Here is a 10434-nt window from a genome sequence, read left to right as displayed (position 1 = left end):
AGTTGTTGAATCCTTTGACGTATTGTTGAGTTCAACAAATGCACTGCGTTGGTTGAAAAGTGATACTAAAATGACATACCATAGTGGAAGATATCTTCATCCATCTTAGTGTAAATTCAGTATATGTTGCTTTTCCACATTTGTTCATTGGTTTTGCAAGAGTCTGTTGTTTTGTTGGTAATTGGGTTCATAATGTTTAAATCAAGCTTTATTTATGCAGCACATTTCAGACATGGATGCAACACAATGGCTTCACAGGAAAAAAACAATGAAAATAAACATATTTAATACAAACATAAGAGAAACAGAATAACTGAAACTAAACTGGAAGACTAATGAGCATTCTAAGTAAATGTCATCGATTTAAAATATTAACAATTCACTGCAATATCCAACCCAAAATATCTTGTCTTCATTGTTTGATGTTACTTTCTCCAGCAAGAAAACCAAAAATGTCCCTCAAACAGAAGAGGGAACTAACAACAACCAAAACTAAACAGGTTTTAGGAGTGGCTCTGAAAGACACTGAGGGTGTCCACTGAAAGTTTTCTAGTAACAACAACTGGGACCTAAAAGACACCCACCATGAGACCCACTAAATCTGCCCAAGAAGAGGCAAAAAAAAAGAAAAAGCCACACCAAACTAAGACAGGAAGCAAACCAAAAAATGGAGCAACTAAAGGTGTTGACTCTCCACATCTATGAAGACACCTGGAGCACTGGGCCAGACACTCTTAAATAAAACCTGGACCAGCTCAGGAAAAACACCTTCCTACTAACGAGATGGACACGCCAGCACAGGTGTAGCACATACTGACTAACAAGGTGACACCAATCGGTTCTCCCTACATGCTAATGAGCTATACGTGCTAAAGTCCAACCTCAAAACCAAAGCCTGTAACACCTTCCCCCTTAAGACAACAATTATATCCTATATTTTTGTTGGACAAGTTTGCTCACCACCAACAGAAAACAATTTCCATTTCACATTATAATCAACTACAATGCTTCACCAATATAAACACAGTGTCTACTGTCAACATTCTAGAACTCTCGTCTTCCTAAAACTCACTAGATTTGAAAACTCTCGTCCCCTTGGAACGAGCCCAAACAAAACTAATCTCAATACAAAAAAACGTGCAGTCAAAATAAATTGTGACACATGGCAACGCACTGGCTAAACGCAAAACACAAAACTTTTTGACTGCCCACCCTTGATAAAAATCAGCAAGCAAGTTGTCCTTATCACAGACATGTCTGATTTCAAGAGGACTCCTGCAATATCCGTAGTAACTTTCAGTTTTAATGTGTCCAAATCAATAACCAACATGCAGAAACAGATCAATTGAAAAACTAAACATAAAATGGGCTATACACACAAACATCTGCCACAATAATAATATTACTTGTAATTTTTAAAACAAGCACCTTTTAAAATGCTGTTGTTTTGACAAGTAGCAATAAATCACTGATATCGATTAGGGGGAAATCAGGCTGTACAGCACGTACAGTTACTACGGATATTGCAGGAGTCCTCTTGAAATCAGACATGTCTGTGGTAAGGACAACTTGCTTGCTGATTTTTATCAAGGGTGGGCAGTCAAAAAGTTTTGTGTTTTGCGTTTAGCCAGTGCGTTGCCATGTGTCACAATTTATTTTGACTGCACGTTTTTTTGTATTGAGATTAGTTTTGTTTGGGCTCGTTCCAAGGGGACGAGAGTTTTCAAATCTAGTGAGTTTGTACAGCACGTACAGCCTGATTTCCCCCTAATTGATATCAGTGATTTATTGCTACTTGTCAAAACAACAGCATTTTAAAAGGTGCTTGTTTTAAAAACTAACACAACTCAAAAAACACATGGAAATGTCATTTCAAAATAATTTGTGCGAGAGAAGGGAGATGAGGTTGCACGTGCTGTTAAAACTAACTCAAAAACCACACGGAATATGGGAATAATGTGTACATCCCTGGTTAGAGCACAACTTGTAGAAAACAGATCGCTACATTTTGAAGTGTGGGTGTTTCTTGAGATGTTCTGATCTGGAGAGACTCTTCTCTGCCTCTTCAGCATCATGAGGTTGTTGAGGCTCCCCAGAGGACCCAACATAGTCCCGTCTCTCTCCTGTGTGAACAACAAAGTCACACAGGTGGTTAAAGGCCCACAACAACAAAAAAACACTAAAAAATGTGATGCCAACAGGGTAGCCATGATGTTGTACAACAATCAATGTCTGTAATGAATGTTAAAATAATTTGACAATTGACCTAAAATGAGCAAGAATAGTAAAATGTTATCTTGTTTTCACATTAGTAGTAACATCGATGATTGTAGGCTAGAAATAAGTTATTCATGTTGTTGAAACTCTAAGCAGTGTGCCAGACGACTTTAATCTCCAATATTGGCCCCTTTCTGTGTTTAATAAAATTGCGGCATGAGGGCGATGCCCACACAATTTGATTGCAGAAACACCTCCCTGCTGATGAGGAAACCGCTAGTTATGGATGTACTATCTGCCTGGAGCAAAAATGGTGAACAAAGATTTGAGTTTTTCACAATATATGTGAATGTGAATGGGGGAAAACTCAGGGGAGTAACCTCAATTTACAGGTTGCTTATGAGTGCATTTCACACTACTTTAGATTATAATTGTAAGGCTCGTTTGAATGTCCTGCTTAATATAATGTTTGTGTCACCACAGTAAAATGCTCTTTGGCTAGCTTTTCCATCAGCCTGACAATGAGGGGTTGTACATTGTTTGCCAAATTGCCCATAACTTCACCTAACAACAAATATACCTATGTTGTCATGTTTGTCATTTGACTGGCATTCAGAAAACGATTTCCTGGATCAGCTGATGATAGTTGAACATGTGACTGTAACTAAACAGCTACATTATTAAGTATTATGTGTAATTATTGAAGAACCGCATTAATGACAGTATCCATTTGGGTGTTGTCAATAAAGATATGATTTTTTAAATGTATTTTTAATGACATTTTTCTTCACCTTTATTTAACCAGGTAGGCCAGTTGAGAACAAGTTCTCATTTACAACTGCGACCTGGCCAAGATAAAGCAAAGCAGTGTGACAAAAACAACAGAGTTACACGTGGGATAAACAAACGTACAGGCAATAACACATTAGAAAGTCTATATACAGTGTGTGCAAATGGAGTAAGGAGGAAAGGCAATAAACAGGCCATGCTATGGGTGGGTGTTGCTATGGTGTCCAGTGAGCTGAGTTAAGGCGGAACTTTACCTAGCAAAGACTTATAGATGACCTGGAGTCATTGGGTTTGGCGACGAATATGTAGCGAGGGCCAGCCAACGAGAGCATACAGGTCGCAGTGGTGGGTGGTATATGGGGCTTTGGTGACAAAATGGGTGGCACTGTGATAGACTACATCCAGTTTGCTGAGTAGAGTGTTGGCTGATGTCAAGGATCGGCACGGTAGTCCGTTTTACAAGGGTATGTTTGGCAGCGTGAGTGAAGGAGGCTTTGTTGCAAAATAGGAAGCAGATTCTAGATTTAATTTTGGATTGGAGATGTTTAATGTGAGTCTGTAAGGAGAGTTTACAGTCTAGCCAGACACTTAGGTATTTGTAGTTGTCCACATATTCCAAGTCAGACCTGTAAAGAGTAGTGATGCTAGTCGGGCGGGCGGGTGAGGGCAGCGATTGGTTGAAGAGCATGCATTTAGTTTTACTAGCGTTTAAGAGCAGTTGGAGGCCACGGAATAAGAGTTGTATGGCATTGAAGCTCATCTGGAGGTTTGTTAACCTCTCTACAGTACTGTCCCACCTGACCAACATCCAGTGAAAGTGCAGGGCGCCAAATTCAAACTACAGAATTGTAAATATTTAACATTCTTGAAAAGACACATGCAATATGTCAAATTAAAGCTTGACTTCTTGTTAATCCAGCCAACGTGTTTGATTTCAAAAAAGCTTTATGGCGAAAGCAAACCATGTGATTATCTGAGGACAGCACCCCATCAAACAAACACAGACAATCATATTTCATCCCGCCAGGAGCAACACAAAACTCAGAAATAACGATATAATTCATGCCTTAACTTTGAAGAGCTTCTTCTGTTGGCACTCCAATATGTCCCATAAACATCACAAATTGTCCTTTTGTTCAATTAATTCTTTCGTTATATCTCCAAAATGTCCATTTATTTGGTGTGCTAGATCCAGAAAAACACTGGTTCCAACTCGCGCAACATGACTACAAAATATCTAATAAGTTACCTGTAATCTTTGTCCAAACATTTCAAGCAACTTTCCTAATACAACTTTAGGTATTTTTTTACGTAAATAATAGATAATATTTAAGACTGGATAAACTGCGTTCAATAGGGGATAAAAACAAAGTGGAGCGAGCTTTCAGGTCACGCGCCCCAACCACAACAGTACACTAGACTCGACCCTTGTTCTGAACAGGGCTACGTCTTAATTTCTCAAAGGAAAGACATCAACCAATTTCTAAAGACTGTCGACATCCAGTGGAAACGATAGGAACTGCAAGCAAGTGCCTTAGAAATCTAGATCCCCATAGAAAGCCCATTGAAAAGAGTGACCTCAAAAAAAGATTTTCCTGGATGGTTTGCCCTCCGGGTTTCGCCTGCCAAATAAGTTCTGTTATACTCACAGACATCATTCAAACAGTTTTAAAAACTTCAGAGTGTTTTCTATCCAAATAGAGTTGGATAGAGTTGGGGTAGCCAGGAGGAAAGCATGGCCAGCCGTAGAGAAAGGCTTATTGAAATACTTGATTATCGTGGATTTATTGGTGGTGACGGTGTTTCCTAGCCTCAGTGCAATGGGCTGCTGGGAGGAGGTGCTCTCATTCTCCATAGACTTTACAGTGTCCCAAAAACTTTTTGGAGTTTGAGCTACAGGATGCAAATTTCTGTTTGAAAAAGCTAGCCTTTGCTTTCCTAACTGACTGTGTGTATTGGAGCATGCCCAAATTAAGCGGCCTGCTACTCGGGCCCAGAAGATATGATATGCATATAACTGGTAGATTTGGATAGAAATCACTCTAAAGGTTCCAAAACTGTCAAAACAGTGTCTGTGAGTATAACAGAACTGATTTGGCAGGCGAAAGCCTGAGAAAAATCAATTCGGGAAGTAGTTTTTGTTGTTGTTGGTTTTGTAGTTTTTTATTCAATGCCATTACAGTATCCATTTACTTATGACTCAAATTGCAGTTTCTATGCCTTCCACTAGATGTCAACAGTCTTTAGAAATGGTTTCAGGCTTGTATTCTGAAAAATGAGGAAGTAAGAGCAGTCTGAATGAGTGGAACCTAAAGCGTCACAGAGCTTTTTCATGCGCGCGACCGAGAGAGTGCCTTTCTTGTTTAACTTTCATATTGACGACGTTATTGTCCGGTTGAAATATTATCCATTATTTAGCCTAAAAACAACCTGAGGATTGAATATAAACATCGTTTGACATGTTTCTATGAACTTTATGGATACAATTAGGATTTTTTTTGTCTACCTGTTTTGACCGCATTTGAGCCTGTGGATTACTCTAGAAAACGCGCGAACAAACTGAGGTTTTTGGATATAAAGAGACTTTATCGAACAAAGGGAACATTTATTGAGTAAATTAATGTCTGCTGAGTACAACCATTTCAATATCATCAAAGGTAAGGGATGAATTCTCCCTCTATTTCTGACTTGTGTAACTCTTCTACTTGGCTGGTTACGGTTTGTAATGATTTGTTTGCTGGGCTATGTTCTCAAATAATCGTAAGGTATGCTTTCGCCGTAAAGCCTTTTTTTTTTTATCTGACACCGTGGTTGGTTTCACAAGAAGTTCATCTTTAAACCTATGTAAAATATGTCTTCTGAATTTTTATAATGAGTATTTCTGTATTTGAATTTGGCGCCCAGCAGTTTCACTGGCTGTTGAAGAGGTGGGACGCTAACGTCTCACGTACCCAAGAGAGGTTAACCCAGGCCATGTGTCCCCCCAGGCACTCTCACTTGTTAACTTCTGTAACCATAAAAGCCTTGGTTTCATGCATGTTTACATCAGAAGCCTCCTCCCTAAGTTTGTTTTACTCGCTGCTTTAGCACACTCCGCCTACCTTCATGTCCTTGCCATGTCTGAATCCTGGCTTTGGAAGGACACCAAAAACTCTGAAATTTCCATCCCCAACTACAACATTATCCATCAAGATAGAACTGACAAAGGGGGAGGAGTTGCAATCTACTGCAGAGATGGCCTGCAAAGTTCTATCATGCTTTCCAGGTCCATGCCCAAACAATTCAAGCTTCTAATTTTAATCTTCTAATCTCCAGAAGTAAGTCTCTCACTGTTGCCACTTGTTATAGACCCCCCTCAGCTCCCAGCTGTGCCATGGATACCATATGTGAATTGATTGCCCCCCATCTATCTTCAGAGTTTGTTCTGTTAGGTGACCAAACTGGGATATGCTTAACACCCCGGTGATCCTACAATCTAAGCTAGATGACCTCAATCTCACACAAATAATCAAGGAACCCACCAGGTACAACCCTAGATCCGTAAACATGGGCACCCTCATAGATATTATCCTGACCAACTTGCCCTCCAAATACGCAACTGCTGTTTTCAATCAGGATCTCAGCGGTCACTGCCACATTGCCTGCATCCGTTATGGGTCCGTGGTCAAACGACCACCCCTCATCACTGTCAAACGCTCCTTAAAACACTTCTGCGAGCAGGCCTTTCTAACCGACCTGGCCCGGGTATCCTGGAATGATATTGACCTCATCCCATCAGTAGAGGATGCCTGGTTGTTCTTTAAAAGTAATTTCCTCACCATCTTAATCAGCTAAGACAACAACAGGTAAAATGGCAATGAATGGGCAGATAGGGTCAGTTAACTACACACAGGGCTTGAGTTCAAGGCTGGGGCCGACAGATAAACAAAATAGAGATTTGTGATTAATGAACAGTCCAACAGGCATCAGCTATGTAGCCAAGTGATCATAGGGTCCAGCGAACAGCAATATATGAACCAAGGAAGCCGTTAGGTAGTCGATATTAGGATAGCCAGGAGATGTGCCTGGCTCAAGGCTAACTGGTGCTAGCTTCGGGACACGGACGTTAGCCACTATAGCCACTTCGGTGAAAAGGTCCGGAGCTTACCGCAGGAATCCGGTGATGTAGTGGCTTCTAGTCGTGTTAGTGAAGAGTCCGGGAGGCATCAGCTGTGTAGCCGAGTGATCATAGGGTCCACTGAGCAGGCCAGAAGATAGGCCTGGCTCAAGGCTAGCGTCAGGGCTGGGCCACTCGGTAGCAGCTAGCTAGCTGCGATTATCCAGAGCTTACGGCAGGAATACGGTGATGTAGTGGAGAAAAACAGTCCGATATGTTCAGGGTTGATGTCGCGCTGTAGAGACTGGCAGATATAAAAAAATAGCAGATCCGTATCACACTGGGTGAGGCGGTTTGCCGGAAGGTATATTTAATTTAAAAATGAAAAAGAGATTGAAATATATTCCAACATATACAAAAAAAGACTTAAAAAGATAACATTTACAACAACAAACACGTCTTACTAGTTTTGGAATAGTTTTCATTTTTCAAACAGGTTTGTTATTTTATTTCAGTTTACTAAATAGTTTTCCCCTAATTACTTTTTCTATAATAAGCATGGGGGTTTCCCCTATCAACCAGTCATAGGTACTGGCGACAAAGCGCCTCATAACCTAGCTGGGAATGGGACAGACAGAACCCTTCTGTGGAAACAGATGGGGGCGAAATGTAGTCAAATCTAATTCCCAGGAGTGGGGTTAATATGAACCACAGAGACTGTGTGTGGGATAATAACATGGCCTTGTCCAACCCTGCTTGTTCCCTCGACTCCGCTACCAACCACCAATCTCCAAAAGGGCCATTAACCTGTATCACTAGACACCTCATAGTGAGCTACAGGTAGGAATCAGCAATGAATCCCAATAATGAGACACCTCTGGGGAGGGGTGTCAGAAACATTTTTAAAAAAAAATAAAAAAATAGATAGATATACATATATAGTGTTTTAAGATAAACCGTGTTTTTTTACAAATCCGTCAAGACACCAACTTAGACTTTAACGTGAAATGCTTTACTTACAAGCCCTTAAGCAACAGTGCAGTTCAAGAAGAAGAAAATCTTTACCAAGTAGACTCAAATAAAAAGTAATAATAAAAAGTAAACAATGAGAATAACAATAACGTAGCTATATACAGGGGGCACCGGTACCGAGTCAGTGTGGAGGCTATATAAAGGGGGCACAAGAACCGAGTCAGTGTGCGGGGGTACAGGCTAGTTGAGGTAATCTGTACATGAAGGTGGGGGCGTAGTGACTATGCATAGTTAACGAACAACCAGCGAGTAGCAGCAGTACACAAAAGGGAGGGGGGTGTGGGATATTAAAATTAAACACTGTCAATTCATAAGGATTTGTAAGACCCTTATTTTATATTAATGGACAGAGCCCAGTCTTAAAGTCAAACAGCAGTTTATTCACGAGAGTACTGAACACGATACAGTTTACCACAGGTTATAAACTGAAAATGACGTCATTAGTTCCAGTACCAACCCGTCTCTTCTCCCACCCTGGTACAAAGGCAGTATCTCAAGCCTTCCCACATCGTCTCCCTACCAATTTAATATAATTTATGGTCGAGCCAAGTTCTTCTTGTGTAGATAAGCATTCTAGCCAGTCTGAAGATATAGTTCATTCATTTCTACCAAGGAACAGACAGTCATTGTTCTAATTCTTGATTATATTTACACACATTATATTCAGTACTAGGATTAAGAAATAAAATTCATACATATACAGTAACATAATAGTATTCTGATTAGTACATATACAGTAACATAATAGTATTCTGATTAGTCAGTCCTGATTGAAATGTATACATAATTAGTCATTATTGATAAAAAATCCCTTAACAGGGGGGTCAATGTAAATTGTCTCGTGGCGATTTTATGAATTGTATGGCTGGGGGGGTAGAAGCTGTTGAGTCTTTTGGTTCTAGACTTGGCGCTCCGGTACCGCTTGCCGTGCGGTAGCAGAGAAAACTGTTTAAAACTTGGGTGACTGGAGTCTCTGACAATTTTGTGGGCTTTCCTCTGACATGCCTATTACATAGGTCCTGGATGGCAGGAAGCTTGGCCACAGTGATGTACTGGGCCGTACAGTGATGTACTGGGCCGTTGCACTACCCTCTGTAGTGCCTTAGGGTCAGATGCCGAGCAGTTGCCATACCAGGAGGTGATGCAACCTGTCAGGATGCTCTTGGTGGTGCAGCTGTATTACCTTTTGAGGATCTGGGGACCCATGCCAAATCTTTTCAGTCAAATGAGGGGAAAAAAGTTGTTGTAGTACCCTCTTCATGACTGTCTTGTTATATACCCACGTAGGTGATTGAAAGATGAACTGAGGTCCACACTCCAGTCCAGTTGATGGTGGTAATGCACCTTAAAGTTGGTTTCCAACCTCTATATAAAGTCCAAGTAAGAAAAAGAAGCCTGTTGGAAGGAGAATTTACGATAAACTAATTTGGTTTACCGTTTGGGGCATCACGACTGGTTACTTATTTTGATGTGATATGAAGTATTGTGTGAAATTATTTTGATGTGATATGAAAGTACAGCGATTTATGTTTCTAGAAATGTATCGCAATTGAGAATCGATTCACATTTAGATGCTTCAGCCATTCCTACAGAACAACATTAAAGTGTAGAACTCCTTTACTGCATATTGGTTCAACGACTGCTGAGACGGTACTTACTGGTGTTAAGCAGATCTCCAACCTCCTCTTCTTCCTCCGATGTGACAGTCATCTCCCCCTCCAAAAACTACATCATCCTCTTTTACTGTAACACCCTCCTCTTCTTTCACTCTGAACGCGTCTTTCTCTTCTTCTTTCACGGTAACAGCCTCACCCTCTACTTCTTTTCGTATTGTAACATCCTCCTCTTTCACAAGAGCTTCTTTCTCCGTCCAGCAGACCTCCTCTTCTTTATCAAGAGGAGAGTAGCTTAGTGAACTCATGGTCGGGGATGTTAGCTAGCTAGCATTAGAGACTAGCCTAGGTCTAAACTAACTTAGCAAACCAGCTAGCTGACAAACAACGTAAATATATAATTAAATGGGCCAACAAGTACATATGACAGAAGTGTGTTTAATACACAGCGACTAATATACACCAAAACAGTGTAAAGAGTGTGAAAGTTGTAGCTATGTTTGTTAGAAAGCTACCGAGGTGTCTGACTAGCTGTTGTTGTTGAAGGAGCGTCCCGTTCACTAAATTACACATCACACTGGCAGCGTCGCCGGAACCTAAAATACGCACAACGCCAGCTGCTGACTGGAGTGGGCAACGCAGTTGAAGAACCAAAAGTGTATTTTTCATTTATTTCATAAAGGTTTA

At 40.6% G+C, this 10434-nt stretch overlaps 1 long non-coding RNA gene across 1 annotated transcript; it reads right to left on the bottom strand.

Moving 5' to 3' along the window:
• Window positions 1–190: 190 nt before the first annotated feature.
• Window positions 191–9987, bottom strand: LOC116374179 (uncharacterized). The gene is made up of 2 exons (XR_004209967.1): window positions 9793–9987; window positions 191–2123 (listed from the first exon to the last, which is right to left on the bottom strand). It is a non-coding gene; the product is annotated as an uncharacterized LOC116374179 (long non-coding RNA).
• Between the last annotated feature and the right edge of the window lie 447 nt (window positions 9988–10434).

The sequence above is a fragment of the Oncorhynchus kisutch genome, linkage group LG5 (assembly GCF_002021735.2).
Source record: "Oncorhynchus kisutch isolate 150728-3 linkage group LG5, Okis_V2, whole genome shotgun sequence".
Classification (NCBI taxonomy): Eukaryota; Metazoa; Chordata; class Actinopteri; order Salmoniformes; family Salmonidae; genus Oncorhynchus; species Oncorhynchus kisutch.
The sequence above is the reverse complement of the archived record's forward strand: the minus strand, read 5'-3'. Positions and strand labels throughout refer to the sequence as shown.